Source organism: Eriocheir sinensis, chromosome 28 (genome assembly GCF_024679095.1).
Source record: "Eriocheir sinensis breed Jianghai 21 chromosome 28, ASM2467909v1, whole genome shotgun sequence".
NCBI classification, from domain to species: domain Eukaryota; kingdom Metazoa; phylum Arthropoda; class Malacostraca; order Decapoda; family Varunidae; genus Eriocheir; species Eriocheir sinensis.
Window position 1 is genome coordinate 6,693,822 of NC_066536.1, and position 15,811 is coordinate 6,709,632.

The following is a 15,811-nucleotide window of genomic DNA, read 5'->3' on the forward strand; positions in this document are numbered from 1 at the left end:
TTCTTTCTTGTTTTTCTTGTTTTTCTTTTGCTCTATCATGGTTATTTTTTTCTTTATGCTTTATTTTTTTTATTTTTTTTTTTTTTTTTAGGGACTGCATCAGTTTGTGCTTTACTTTCTCTTTCGTTTCTTTCTCTTTTTTTTTCTTTTCTATCGTTCATTTTTCTTTTCTTTTTTTCTTTGTCGACGGCCTGCATCTCTCTCTCTCTCTCTCTCTCTCTCTCTCTCTCTCTCTCTCTCTCTCTCTCTCTCTCTCTCTCTCTCTCTCTCTCTCTCTCTCGTTTTTCTTGCATTTTTCCATCATTTTTTTTCGTTGTTGCTTGTATATATATATTTTTTTATTTCGTCGAGAGTCTGCATCTATTTCTCTTTCACTCTTTTTATTTTTTATCTTTTCTTGCCTTCTTCCATCATCATTTTTTTCTTTATTGCACGTTATTATTATTTTTTTTTTTTTTTACTTCGTCGAGGACCTGCATCTGTTTCTTCTTCTTCATTCTCTTTCTTTTATCTTTTTTTCCTTACTCTCTACTGTCGGTATTTGTTCTTTAGTCCTTATTTATTTAATTCACTTAACTCACTCATTCATTTACGTATTCATGTGTTTGTTTATCCATTAAGTTCATTCACTCTCTTATTTACTTGTTTGTTTATTCTAATGTCGTGCATCAATATTATTCTTATGGGCGGGAAGATTCGGGCGATGATTAACATTTTGCGCAGAAGAGGGGAACAGAAAGACGGGAGAAGAGCAGGAGAATAGAGAGACGGGTGAGGAGGAGGAGGGGAAAAAGGAAGAGAATAGAGAGACGGGTGAGGAGGAGGAGGAGGGGGAAAAGGAAGAGAATAGAGAGACGGGTGAGGAGGAGGGGGAAAAGGAAGAGAATAGAGACGGGTGAGGAGGAGGAGGAGGGGGAAAAGGAAGAGAATAGAGACGGGTGAGGAGGAGGGGGAAAATGAAGAGAATAGAGACGGGTGAGGAGGAGGAGGGGGAAAAGGAAGAGAATAGAGACGGGTGAGGAGGAGGAGGGGGAAAAGGAAGAGAATAGAGACGGGTGAGGAGGAGGGGAAGGTGAGGAGGAGGAGGAGGGGGAAAGGAAGAGAATAGAGACAGGTGAGGAGGAGGAGGAGGAGGGGAAAGGAAGAGAATAGAGACAGGTGAGGAGGAGGAGGGGAAAAGGAAGAGAATAGAGACGGGTGAGGAGGAGGAGGGAAAAGGAAGAGAATAGAGAGACGGTGAGGAGGAGGGGAAAAGGAAGAGAATAGAGACGGGTGAGGAGGAGGAGGGGGAAAAGGAAGAGAATAGAGACGGGTGAGGAGGAGGAGGGGGAAAAGGAAGAGAATAGAGACGGGTGAGGAGGAGGAGGGGGAAAAGGAAGAGAATAGAGAGACGGGTGAGGAGGAGGAGGAGGGGGAAAAGGAAGAGAATAGAGACGGGTGAGGAGGAGGAGGAGGGGGAAAAGGAAGAGAATAGAGAGACGGGTGAGGAGGAGGAGGAGGGGGAAAAGGAAGAGAATAGAGACGGGTGAGGAGGAGGAGGAGGGGGAAAAGGAAGAGAATAGAGAGACGGGGGAGGAGGAGGAGGAGGTGGAAAAGGAAGAGAATAGAGACGGGTGAGGAGGAGGAGGGGGAAAAGGAAGAGAATAGAGACGGGTGAGGAGGAGGAGGGGGAAAAGGAAGAGAATAGAGACGGGTGAGGAGGAGGAGGGGGAAAAGGAAGAGAATAGAGACGGGTGAGGAGGAGAAGGAGGATAGAGACGGAGGAGAAGGAACATAAGGAAAATAAAGAGATGGGTAATAAGGGGAAGGAAGAGGAAGAGAACAGAAAGACGGATGAGAATGAACAGGAAGAGGAAGAGGAGGAGAAGAGAAAGACGGATGAGAATGACCAGGAGAAAGAGGAAGAGGAGGAGAATAGAAAGACGGATGAGAATGAACAGGAAGAGGAAGAGGAGGAGAATAGAAAGACGGATGAGAATGACCAGGAGAAAGAGGAAGAGGAGGAGAATAGAAAGACGGATGAGAATGACCAGGAGAAAGAGGAAGAGGAGGAGAATAGAAAGACGGATGAGAATGACCAGGAGAAAGAGGAAGAGGAGGAGAATAGAAAGACGGATGAGAATGAACAGGAAGAGGAAGAGGAAGAGAATAGAAAGACGGATGAGAATGAACAGGAAGAGGAAGAGGAGGAGAATAGAAAGACGGATGAGAATGAACAGGAAGAGGAAGAGGAGGAGAATAGAAAGACGGATGAGAATGACCAGGAGGTAGAGGAAGAGGAGGAGAATAGAAAGACGGATGAGAATGAACAGGAAGAGGAAGAGGAAGAGAATAGAAAGACGGATGAGAATGAACAGGAAGAGGAAGAGGAGGAGAATAGAAAGACGGATGAGAATGAACAGGAAGAGGAAGAGGAGGAGAATAGAAAGACGGATGAGAATGAACAGGAAGAGGAAGAGGAGGAGAATAGAAAGACGGATGAGAATGAACAGGAAGAGGAAGAGGAGGAGAATAGAAAGACGGATGAGAATGAACAGGAAGAGGAAGAGGAGGAGAATAGAAAGACGGATGAGAATGACCAGGAGGTAGAGGAAGAGGAGGAGAATAGAAAGACGGATGAGAATGACCAGGAGAAAGAGGAAGAGGAGGAGAATAGAAAGACGGATGAGAATGACCAGGAGGTAGAGGAAGAGGAGGAGAATAGAAAGACGGATGAGAATGACCAGGAGAAAGAGGAAGAGGAGGAGAATAGAAAGACGGATGAGAATGACCAGGAGAAAGAGGAAGAGGAGGAGAATAGAAAGACGGATGAGAATGACCAGGAGGTAGAGGAAGAGGAGGAGAATAGAAAGACGGATGAGAATGAACAGGAGAAAGAGGAAGAGGAGGAGAATAGAAAGACGGATGAGAATGACCAGGAGAAAGAGGAAGAGGAGGAGAATAGAAAGACGGATGAGAATGAACAGGAGAAAGAGGAAGAGGAAGAGAATACAAAGATGGAACAGAATGGCGTGGAGAAAGAGGAAGAGAAGGAGAATAGAAAGACTGATGAGAATGAACAGGAGTAAGAGGAAGAGGAGGAGAATAGAAAGACGGATGAGAATGACCAGGAGGTAGAGGAAGAGGAGGAGAATAGAAAGACGGATGAGAATGAACAGGAGTAAGAGGAAGAGGAGGAGAATAGAAAGACGGATGAGAATGAACAGGAGAAAGAGGAAGAGGAAGAGAATACAAAGATGGAACAGAATGGCGTGGAGAAAGAGGAAGAGAAGGAGAATAGAAAGACTGATGAGAATGAACAGGAGAAAGAGGAAGAGAAGGAGAATAGAAAGACGGATGAGAATGAACAGGAGAAAGAGGAAGAGAAGGAGAATAGAAAGACGGATGAGAATGAACAGGAGAAAGAGGAAGAGGAAGAGAATACAAAGATGGAACAGAATGGCGTGGAGAAAGAGGAAGAGAAGGAGAATAGAAAGACGGATGAGAATGAACAGGAGAAAGAGGAAGAGGAGGAGAATAGAAAGACGGATGAGAATGAACAGGAGAAAGAGGAAGAGGAAGAGAATACAAAGATGGAACAGAATGGCGTGGAGAAAGAGGAAGAGAAGGAGAATAGAAAGACTGATGAGAATGAACAGGAGTAAGAGGAAGAGGAGGAGAATAGAAAGACGGATGAGAATGACCAGGAGAAAGAGGAAGAGAATAGAAAGATGGAACAGAATGGCGTGGAGAAAGAGGAAGAGAAGGAGAATAGAAAGAAGAATGAGAATGAGCAGGAAGAGGAATACGAGGAGAATAGAAAGATGGAACAGAATGACCAGGAGGAGGAAGAGGAGAAGAAGAGAAAGACAGTAGAAAGAGGAAGAGCCAGAGAATAAAATAAAAATCAAAGAACGAGGATGTAAGAGAAAAAGAGGAGAAAACATTTGTGAAGGAGGGACATGAGGATTGGAAGCCGATGTGGGAAGACAAAGAGAAAAAAAAAAGGAGAGAAAATAGTTAAAAAGAAGAGGAGAACGAGGAGGAGGAGGGAACTTTATACTCTCCTTCCCTCCGTCCCTCCATCAGACTCCTCCCGTCTCGTGGTTGTGGTGGTGGTCGTGGTGGTGGTGGTCGTGGTGGTGGTGGTGGTGGTGGGCGGAACAGCAACCCCGCCCATCGGTAAGGCCCCGCGTGAGGGTGGCGCCGCCCTGGTGTGTGTGTGTGTGTGTGTGTGTGTGTGTGTGTGTGTGTGTGTGTGTGTGTGTGTACTTTAATCAGTGTTGTTGATTTTTATATTTTCCTCCTTACTGATTTTTTTTCTTTTCTTCATTCCTCTTCTGATGTGTTTTCGTCTTCTTTTCCTTCCTTCTCCTCCTTTTCCTCCTCCTCCTCCTCTTCCTCCTCTTCCTCCTCATCATCATTCGCCTCTTCTTACTGGATTTCCATTATTAATATTTCTTTTTTGTCCTCATTTTCATCGTCCAATTTTCCTCCTCCTCCTCCTCCTCCTCCTCCTCCTCCTGTAACTGCATCTCCTTTATTGATATTTCCTTTTTGTCCTCATTTTCATAGTCCAGTTCTCCTCCTCCTCCTCCTCCTCCTCCTCCCCCGTCAGGTGTACCAGGTGAGGGCGGGTCCGGCAGGTGATTCCGGCCGTAAAATATGACTCGCCTTAATGATTTCCAAGACAAACAACACTTTTTTTTATTGATTAACACACACACACACACACACACACACACACACACACACACACACACACACACACACACACACACACACTGCATCCTACTTCAATCTTCCTTCTCATTAGACATTGAAACAGGTGCATTATTGTTGTTATTATTAATTTTTCTCTCTCTCTCTCTCTCTCTCTCTCATATCTATATTATTCATTCATTCACATCTAAATCCACCCCAAAACTGACTAAACTTCATCTCATATATTTAACTTCAAGCCTCTATTTTTTCCCTCTCTTTAAAATATTGTGTTGACGATCGCGTAACAGGTAAGGATAAGGTGTCAGGGGAAGGATAAGGTATGACTGACTTCATTGTCTTCGCTCCAAATCGCGCTGCGCCTAAACATATTCTTTTTTTCTTTCTATTTTCTTTTTGTTACGGTTTGCCTTGAGTTGCCTTGAATGTGCCTCGGGTCTTCGGGGTAAATATTATTATGCAGGTGTTGCTTTACCTGACTTCATACATTCGGACGTGGACGGGTGTGTTGATTTTTTATTATTGTGTTAAGACGGCGAAGGAGGAAGACGAAGGGGCCGATTAAGATTAGGAAGGGGTGGAGGAGGATGTGAGTAAAAAAAATGCAAGTACCAGTGAGGAATAGGAATAGGAAGAGGCTGAGGATAGAATGTAGATGAGGAGAACAAAGAGGAGGAGGTTGTGGATAAAATATAATAACAGACAGTAAGTAATAGGAATAGGAAGAGGCTGAGGATAGAATGTAGATTAGGAGAACAAAGAGGAGGAGGTTGTGGATAAAATATAATAACAGCTTGTAAGTAATAGGAATAGGAAAGGATAGTTAAAAGAAATGTAGATGAGGAGAAGAAAGAGGAGGAGGTTGTGGATAAAATATAATAACAGCCTGTAAGTAATAGGAATAGGAAAGGATAGGGAAAAGAAATGTAGATAAGGAGGAGGAGGAGGACGAAGAAAAGAGGAGTAGGAAAGTGGAAAAGAAGCGGTGGAGGAAGACGTGGATGAAAAAAAAAGGAAGGAAGATGACCAAAAATAGAAATGTAAATGAGGAGGAGAAGGAGGAGGATGAAGAAAAAAGAAGAGAAGGAAAATGGAAAAGATAGAGGAAACAGAGAGCTTGTGAAAGAGGAGGAGAAAGATGTGGATAAAAAAAGAGATGACTGGTGAGGAATAAGAACAGGAAGAAATCGAAAATAGAAATGTAAATGAGGAGGAGGAGGGAGAAGAAGAAAAGAAACGGAGGAAAATGAAAAAGATGAGAGAAACAGAGAACTTGTGGAAGAGGATGAATAAAAAAAACGACAGATGAAAAGCAGCAGGAGGAGGAGAAGAAAGAAAATGAGAATATATAATTACAGGAGGAGAAAGAAAATTAGAGGGCGGGGGAGAGGGAATAAGATCAGAGAACAGAGAGATAGTTTAAAAAGAGGAGGAGGAGGAGGAGAATATATAATTACGGGAGGAGAAGTAGAAAGAAACAGGAGGAGGAGAAGAGACAACCAGATCAAAGAATATTAAAATAGTGCAAAAAGTGGAAGAGGAGAGGAAACGAAGTAGGAGAGGGAGGGGGAGGATAATTTGCACCAGTAACGGGACTTGATACAGCAGGTTTTAAATGCATATAATCCGCAGGTGTGTTTTGTGCTCCCCCGCGCATTTAGATCTTAACAGGTGCGAGGAGCAAATTTAAAGGTAAATGACACGCACAGGTAGCATGATTTCGAGAACTAATACCTTAAATACCCGATCGATTTACTCCATAACGGGCAGGTGTAGTGTTTGAAATGTGGGTAAATATGCAAGTGGGGTGTGTGTGTGTGTGTGTGTGTGTGTGTGTGTGTGTGTGTGTGTGTGTGAGAGTGTGTGTTTAATTTTATACGTTTTGGGTTCTGCAGGTGTAAATAGAATATGAAAGGTAGATAAAGGGGACTGATCGTATGTTTTCCTATTGACGGTAAAGCAAGCAACTCAAGGGTAACCATGTGATTAAAGGATGCAAATAGAGGGTTTTGTATACAGTTAAATATTCAGGAGTTCTGTTACGCCATATATTTAAAGTAAGAAAGGTGTGCATAGATTAATTTGAGAGGGAAAAACTTAACTTCATCCAGTACGAACACACTTGCATGATTTTCTTTCAACATATATTTTCTCAGTCCTTAATATGTCCATCGCAAGAAAGGGTAAAAGTGCAGGTGTTGCGTTGGCCCATACGTTATAGAGTAAGACGAGTGTTAGGCGATCGATTTGAGAGGCAAGCATGACATGACACGTATATAATTTGGGAAGACAGGTAAATGTGCAGGTAACTTCTTGTCTTCGTTCCGTCACTGAGTAAAGGAATATTGAAGGCAGGGGAAGGTGTGCCAGCAGGTAACCACGTCTTGTCTTTACATTTTCTTCAGCCTGTTTTTGTTTTTTTTGTTTTCCTTTTTTTGCTATTCCTTCTTTCTCTGATGTGTTTTTGTTTTCTTTTTCCTCCTCCTCCTCCTCCTCATCATCATCATCATCATCCGTGTGTCTCTTCTAACGGCATCTCCTTTACTGAAATTTCCTTTTTGTCCTCTTGGAAAGCAATATTGAAGGCCGGTAAAGGTATGTACCCAGGTGACTTCTTGCCGCGCCGCCTTGAGGGAAACACGTAACAATAAAAGTTTGATGACAGGTCCAAGTGTCATGTTACATCGGTTCATGCGTTAAATTGGGGGTATTTTTTCACCCTTTTCTCCGCGTGTATCGAATTTTAACTGCAGGTAATCGTCCAGCAGGTGTTATGATATCATGCTCTGTCCATTACGTTGCAGGATAATATTTTAAATTGGAGGTATTTTTTCACCCTTTTCTCCGCATGTATCGAATTTTAACTGCAGGTAAGGGTCAAGCAGGTGTTATGATATCATGTTCTGTCTTTTACGTTGCAGGAGATTTTTTTTTTTTTTAATACTTTCCTTACGCGTCAATCGTATTTGGCTTTCACTGGTCGCCTGGTAACATACACTCCCAGGCCTTTCTCTGCTTTCCATGTGGTATTGGTATGCTGGATATCCCCTCCCAAAATGCATGACTTTACATTTTTCTTCATTTAATTGTAGCAGCCACTTTTTGTTCCATTCCTGTAGCTTGGTGATGTCTTCTTGTAGGAAATCCGAAGACAAGGGGTTAAGACTAATGTACATGGTCAGGAGTCGTTCATGTTACTTTGCTTCATGAATTAAGTTAAAGGTAAACGTTTTTATATCTTTGAGCTTCACATTTCTTCAGGCGTCATCCATGTCGCTTTACTTTCTTTGTTTACCTCATAAATTAAGTTCAAAGTAAATGTTCTCACTTCTCTCAGTTTTACTTTTTTAACGCTTGCATGATTTGTTTTAAAGGTCTGTCCTGAAAAGACGTACATATACAGATTCAACCCTTTTTCCTATCACTTGTTTTAAAGGGCTTTATATTTACCCTTCAAGTTAACTTATTCACCATTCTTACTCTTACCTGGAGCCACACATTGAGTTAAAAGTAAATGGTATCACACCTTTCGCTTCATATTTCTTCAGGCGTGCACAATTTGTTTTAAAGTTTGCCTCTGTCCTGGAAACACGATCATATATAAGTTTGAACGTAAAGTTAGGTGGTGAACTTTCATGTGTCAAGTTACATCACTTCCTACGCAAAGGCAAATTGTAAACTGCCTACGTAAAAGTAAATGATGATCAGCTCGACAGGTGAATATGACATGGCACGTTTATAATTTCGGGAGACAGGTAAATGCGCAGGTAACTCCTTGTCCTCCTCCCGTCTTTCAGCTCCACCTCCACTCGTGCATCATTTTATTTTCGGCGGATTTTATTCCACGGAAACTTAAACATATGTAACGTTTAGAGGCAGGTAAATATTCAGGTGTCAGGCTACACTGCTTCATGCGTTAAGTTAAAAGCCAAACATTATCGTATCTTTCACCCTCACCTTTCTTCACGCGTCCATTATTTTGTTCTTTCACGAAAACGCTTAGATAAGTTTTGACAGGTAAGCTTTGAGATGCCACGCCACATTGCTCCATATATCAAGTAAATACTAACATCACCTTCGTTTCTTAAAATGCGTCTTTCACGAAAACGCTTAGATAAGTTTTGACAGGTAAGCTTTGAGATGCCACGCCACATTGCTCCATATATCAAGTAAATACTAAACATTCTCGAGTCTCCCAACATCACCTTCGTCACGCCTGCACCACCCTGTTCTTAAAATGCGTCTTTCACGAAAACGCTTAGATAAGTTTTGACAGGTAAGCTTTGAGATGCCACGCCACATTGCTCCATATATCAAGTAAATACTAAACATTCTCGAGTCTCCCAACATCACCTTCGTCACGCTTGCACCACCCTATTCTTAAAATGCGTCTTTCACGAAAACGCTTAGATAAGTTTTGACAGGTAAGCTTTGAGATGCCACGCCACATTGCTTCATATATCGAGTGAATACTAAACATTCTTGTGTCCCCCAACATCACCTTCGTCACGCCTGCACCACCCTGTTCTTAAAAAAAAATGTCTCTTTCACGGACACATATAGAAAAGATTGGGCATGTAACCGTTCAGATGCCACGCCACATTGCTTCATATATCAAGTAAATTGTAAATAGTCTCGTATCCCTTAACATCACCTTCTTTACTTGTTTTCAAACGACCCCAAATGCAGAAAGACACGCACATATAAACCTCTGAATGCAGGGTAACGTTCGGGTCTAGAGTTACGTCGCGTCATCCATCAAGTTTAGGGTGAATATTCGGATAAATCTTTCATCCTCAACTCCTCCTCCTCGCGCGTATCATGTTTGTTTTTAAAGTTTGTCGCTTTAGGGGAACACTGACACGTATAACAGCATAAAGTTTACCCTCCCTTTAATCTATGTAACACAAACTTGACGCAACACAAACTCCGCAACACACAACAACACAAACAACAGACTTAGAGAAACACAAACTGCAACACACACACACTTAAACTATTATCCGAGTGTCCTTGAGAATGCCTCGATCCTTGAATGCAAAAGATACTCATGTACGGGAAGAAGGGGAGCCAGAGAGATACCATGATTTGTCTTTTTAACTTGGTGTAAGAAGCGATCTATCAAGGTAGGTAGCCGCTCAGGTGTCATGCTACATTACTTCAGGTGTTAAACTACAGGTAAATGCTCTTGTATACCTTCCACCTTCACCTTTTCCACTCGTGTTTGTATAAATGGATTCATGTGGAGGTGGAGGTGTGCGTTACGTTGCTTCATACATTAAGTTCAAGGTAAAAATTCGTGTATCTATCTCCTTCACCTTCTTCTCTTGTGTACCTGTTGTAAAGGGTTGAGGATAAGGTTTAAGCCTATACCACATTACTTCCTACTTTAAGCTACAGGTAAATGCTCTTATACTTTCTCTCACCTTCACCTCTTCCGCTCGTGTAAGATTCAGGGAGAGAAGTAACTAGATAATGGAGAAAGAGAGCGAGGCAAGGAAAAAAAGGGATGAGGGAGTGAGAGGAAGGAGAGAAAGGGAGGATAGAGGAAGGGAGAGAAAGGAGGTAAGTTCATGCACAGGTTCAACTCCCGCGTTACCTTGCTTAACACTAAGTTAGAGGTAATCATTCTTGTATCTCACTACCTCACCTTCTTCCCCAATGTATCTTTGGTGTTCAAGGATCGAGGCTTTCTCACAAACACACGGATAAAAGTTTCAAGGGAGGTAAACGGTAAGGCGTCTTGCTAGATTGCTTCATACACCAAGTTAAAAATACAAATCATAGTATCTCTCTGGTTCCCCTTCCCGTGCCTGTGTATCTTTTGCATTCAAGGATCGAGGCATTATCATGGACACTTGGATAATAGTTTAATAAGGGGAGGGTAAACGGTAATCTCTCACTTTCCTCAGGGCTGTATCTTTTGTTTCCAAGGATTGAGGGTTTGCTCACGGATACAGGGGTAAAAGTTTCAGGTCAGGTAAACGGTAAGGCATCTTCCTAGATTGCTTCAACCAAGTTACGTAAAAGTAAAAATCATGGTATCTCTCTGGCTCCCCTTCTTCCCTCGTGTATCTGTAGTTATCAAGGATCGAAACTCTCACGGACACACGTATAAAAGTTTAAAGGGAGGTAAACGGTAATCTCTTTGTCTCACTTTCCTCACGGCTGTATCTTTTGTTTCCAAGGATCGAGAGTTTGCTCACGGGCACAGGGATAAAAGTTTCAGGTCAGGTAAGCAGTAAGGCGTCTTGTTGCATGGCTCCGTGCGTTAAGCTAAAAGTGTCTAGTCTTAACCTCCTCCAGCTTCGCCTTCTCGCGTGCACCATTTGCTGTTTTAAAGGGTAAATTTACAGGTATCGTATCTCGTGTTGCGATCGATAAAACTCTTGCGAAATAACTATGTTTGAAGGCCGAAAAAGTGCATCGCCTATATACACAACACACTCGCTTAAAACACGAGCTGTGTGATCAAGGCTAACTTATGGGCGATTTGTGTTGCTCTTAAAAGGCAGAGCGGGAGGGGGGAAGGGAGAAGAGAGGTAGGGAAGAGGGAGGAAGTGGGAGGGGAGATGATGAGAGTGAATAGAGGGAAGGATGAATGGAGGGAGGGAGGGAGAATAGAAGCAGACGAAGGGAGAGGAGAAGAGGAAGTAGGAAGGGGAGAGATGATGAGGGTAAATAGAGGGAAGGAGGGAGGAAGTGGGAGAGGAGATGATTAGAGTGAATAGAGGGAAGGATGAATGGAGGGAGGGAGGGAGAATAGAAGCAGACGAAGGGAGAGGAGAAGAGGAAGTAGGAAGGGGAGAGATGATGAGGGTAAGTAGAGGGAAGGAGGGAGGAAGTGGGAGGGGATATGATGAGAGTGAATAGAGGGAAGGATGAATGGAGGGAGGGAGGGAGAATAGAAGCAGACGAAGGGAGAGGAGAAGAGGAAGTAGGAAGAGGAGAGATGATGTAGGAAGAGGAGAGATGATGAGGGTAAGTAGAGGGAAGGAGGGAGAAAATTGGCCGATAAAGGAGAAGAAGTAGGAAGTGGGAAGGGAGGAGAGGATGAAAGAAGGAGCAACAGAGAGAAGGAGGGAGGGAAGCAGAAAGAAAGGAGGAAGAAAACGAAGACAGATAAAGAGGGGAAGAGAACAGAGTAAACAAAAAGGGAGACCAAAAAAAAAAAGAGCGAAAGTAAAATAGAACAAATGCATGAATCAAAGAGAGGAACATAAGAAGTAATTAGATACGGAAGGAAAAGAGAGCAAGGGAGAGCGATGAAGGGGAAGGAGAGTAAAAGGAAACACTGGAAGAGAGAGAAAGAAGGAAAACAAGGAAAGAAGAGAAAATGGGATGAAGAAAGAAAACAAGTGAAAAGGAGAGGGAGGGAGCCAGGGGATGAAGAGAAGGAACAGATGAAGGAGAGAAAGAGAGGAAGAGAGGAAAAGGTACGAAACAGTAGAAAGAGAAGAGAGGGAAAAGAGGAGGAGGGAGGAGAAGAAAAGATGAAGCGTGGGAGGAAAGGAGGGAGGGAGGTAGCTACGTAACAATTAAGGGAAGATTGAGAGAGGATGAGAGAGAGAGGAGAGCAGGTGAGAGGGGGAGAGGGGGGAGAAGGCGAACAGGTGAAGGTGTGAGGGAGGGAACAGGTGGCTAGCAGTAACCTTGTGGGAGAGGCCGATTGGTATGCTAAAGTTTGTGTGGGGAGGAATGCTGCACCCACGGAGGAGGAGGGGGGGTAGGAGGAGGAGGAGGAGGAGGTTATATTTTGTTCCTTTTGGTGGTGGTGGTATTGGTAAAGAACAACAAAAAAGAAGGAGAAAAAAATATGTGAAGAAGAGAAGGAAGAGCAGGAGAAGGAGAAGAAGGTGATGATGTTGTTGTTGTTGTTGTTGGTGTTGGTGGTGGTGGTGGTGAATAACAAGAAAAAAAATAGAAGAGGAGAGAGAAAATAAGGAGGAGAAAGAATAATTGGAAGAGGAGGAGAGGGAGGAGGTGATGTTTTGTTGTTTTTGTTGTTGTTGTTGTTGGTGGTGGTGGTAAAGAAGAACAGAAAAAAAAATAAGAGAAGAGGGAGAAAGAGAAAGAAGAAAAGGAAGAGGTGGAGGAGGAGGAGGAGGAGGAGGAGGAGGAGGAGGACCATGATAAAAAGGAGGGTGAAGGTGATGAAACTAATGAGGCGAGAGAGAGAGGGAGAGAGAGAGAGAGAGAGAGAGAGAGAGAGAGAGAGAGAGAGAGAGAGAGAGAGAGAGAGAGAGAGACCGACCAGGAAGCATTGAGAGAAGAAAAAAAGCTTAGCGGGAATGAGAAAGCTGCCCTTGGTTCAATAGTCAAATGACCACCCCTCCTCCTCCTCCTCCTCCTCCTCCTCCTCCTCCTCCTCCTCCATTCTCATCTTCCTTTACCTTTTATCTCTCTCCCACACTCTCACACTCCCTTTGACTCTTCTTTATGCCCTCCTCCTCCTCCTCCTCCTCCTCGTTCTGCTGCTTTTCCTTTCAATTTTCTTTCCTCTTTCGTTCATCATTTCATTATTTTTATTTTTATTTATCTTTTCTTTTTATTTTTATTTTTATTTTTTATTTTTCTCCTTTTCTTCTTGTTCTTTTTCTTCTTTTTCTTCTTTTCTTCTTCTTCATCTTCTTCTTTATCTTCTTTTTCTTCTTTATCTTTTTCCTTCTTACTTTCTCCTCCTCAACATCCTTCCTTCTCACATTTACCATACTTACTATAGAAAAAACAACAACATATATATACAACACATCAATAAAGAAAACAATGTAACAGAATACTTAAAGATAGGAAATGACGCAAGGGATGATAGTCGAATGTATTGGCAAAACACAAACAAAGAATAAACAAATAAACTGCAGTAAACAAGGAAGTAGAAGGAGAAAAAGAGACAACAGTAAATAAATAAAACCAATATATTCATGACTGACTGACACGTAAGGAAAATACGAAATATTATCAATTCGTAAACGTCCTTCGTCCGTCCTTCTATATTTTTTATCCCGACCTTTTCATCCCCCCCCCCCCCCCCCTCAACATCAACACCACCACCACCACAACCAGCATCTCCACCCCCCCAATCCACCACTACTGCCTATTCAACCTCCCTCAATTCTCCCTTCCAGCATCACCACCACATGTTTCACCCTTACACACCACCACCACAACCACCTCCACTACCTTTTCAACCCCCTTCCACCATACCCCAACACCACCTCCACTATCATCAGCTCAGTCTCCACTATACTCACCACCACAACCACTACCTCCATCACTACCTCTTTAACCCCCTTCCACCATACCCCCCATCAATCTCACCAATACTCCACCCATACTCACCATCACAACCACTACCTCCACCACTACCTCTTCAATCCCCTTCCACCATACCCCCCATCGCCACCATCACCACCTCAGTCTCCACCCATACTCACCACCACCACCACCACCACCATGAACACCTTCCTCCTACCTGTCCGAACGTGAAATATTAATTGTTGGCAAAAAAGAAGTTACGTAAAAAAATACAGTAATAAACAAAGACCAGCACCACCTGTTTGTACCTACGTGTTACCTGTGTGTGTGTGTGTGTGTGTGTGTGTGTGTGTGTGTGTGTGTGTGTGTGTGTCCTCGCTGCCCACGCCCATGCCCGCGTATCATATAACACAGCGCCCACTCCTTTGCCCATGGGAGAGAGGGAGGGTTGGAGGGAGGGAGGGAAGGGGAGAGGGAGGTAGAAGGACAGTAAGTTGGAGAGACTGAGGGAGGAAGAAAATGAAAGAGTAGGCGGGAGATGATAATGATGATGATGGTGAGAGAGAGAGAGAGAGAGAGAGAGAGAGAGAGAGAGAGAGAGAGAGAGAGAGAGAGAGAGAGAGAGAGACGAATTTAGTATTACAGAGTGTTGTTTGTCGCGAATCAACCGTATTGGAAAGGTGTGTGTGTGTGTGTGTGTGTGTGTGTGTGTGTGTGTGTGTGTGTGTGTGTGTGTGTGTGTTCCTTCTATTTCTTTTTACCTTCTCCTTTTCTTATTTCTCTAATACATTCACTCGATTTTTCTTTCTTATTTTTGTCTTTTCCATCTCTTATTTTTCTCTAGTGTGTGTGTGTGTGTGTGTGTGTGTGTGTGTGTGTGTGTGTGTGTGTGTGTGTGTGTGTGTGTGTGTGTGTGTTCCTACTCGCCGGCAACCAAAACACCCTCACTCACGCCTCAGAATGTAACTCAAACCCTTTTTTTTCCATCTTCTGTCAAAATATTATAATGGATATTTTCATTTTGGTTTTTTTTTCTTCCCGTGGCTGTAACTCAACACTCGCCTCTTTATATTATGTGTTTTGTTTTCTCGCGGCTGAAGAATGTTCGTGTGCAGGGTGTTTTCGTGCGCGTTGCTGATTTTCTTTTTTTCATCGTTCATTCATTCTCCGCAAGAAAACCATGTTCGGTCGGAGGAAGTTTTTTTTTTCTTTGGGTGTATTGAGGAAATGATTTTTACTCTGCTTGGGTTTTTTTTTTTCGGAATTAATGATGCGCGGTTTATTTACTGCATTTTCAGGTTGTGTATCAAATGAACATAAGCCTTGTTTTATTTTCATGTTTGTCTAAAGAATATTTACTTACATGCATACATATAAATAAATCCATAGATAATAGACATACAGACAGACAGACAGAGAGAGAGAGGCAGACATGCATACAGACAGACAGACAAACAGACAGGCAGAAAGACAGACAAATATTCATACATACATACATACATACGTAACATACACTCACACAATACATGCAGTAAGTAGCGGGCTTTTTTTTTTCATTGTTTTTTTTTAACGCCCTTGCACTGTCTCCTCTGCTGTAAAATAAAAAATAAATATAAAAAAAATAAACGAACTATCATCTCTTAGTATTGTTGCAAGCCTCACAATTATTAGAATACGATGTTTAATTCAGCACATTACCGGAACGAATCGCCTAAACATAAGCAGCACCAAGCCCTTCCATTGTTCCGTCATGTTTCCTGCGTTACCTAAGAGCCACGCCATTATTAATCGTTCCTTCGGTAAAAAAATGCATGAGTAGCTTTTTTTTTTTTTTTTTCGTTATTATCGAAGCCAA

The 15,811-nt window shown here is 42.7% G+C and overlaps 1 protein-coding gene across 4 annotated transcripts in view; it reads left to right on the top strand.

Annotated features, from left to right (window-relative positions):
- The window catches only part of LOC127004430 (uncharacterized), a 138,494-nt gene that overhangs the window by 35,409 nt on the left and 87,274 nt on the right, over nucleotides 1-15,811 (top strand). The window lies entirely within an intron of this gene.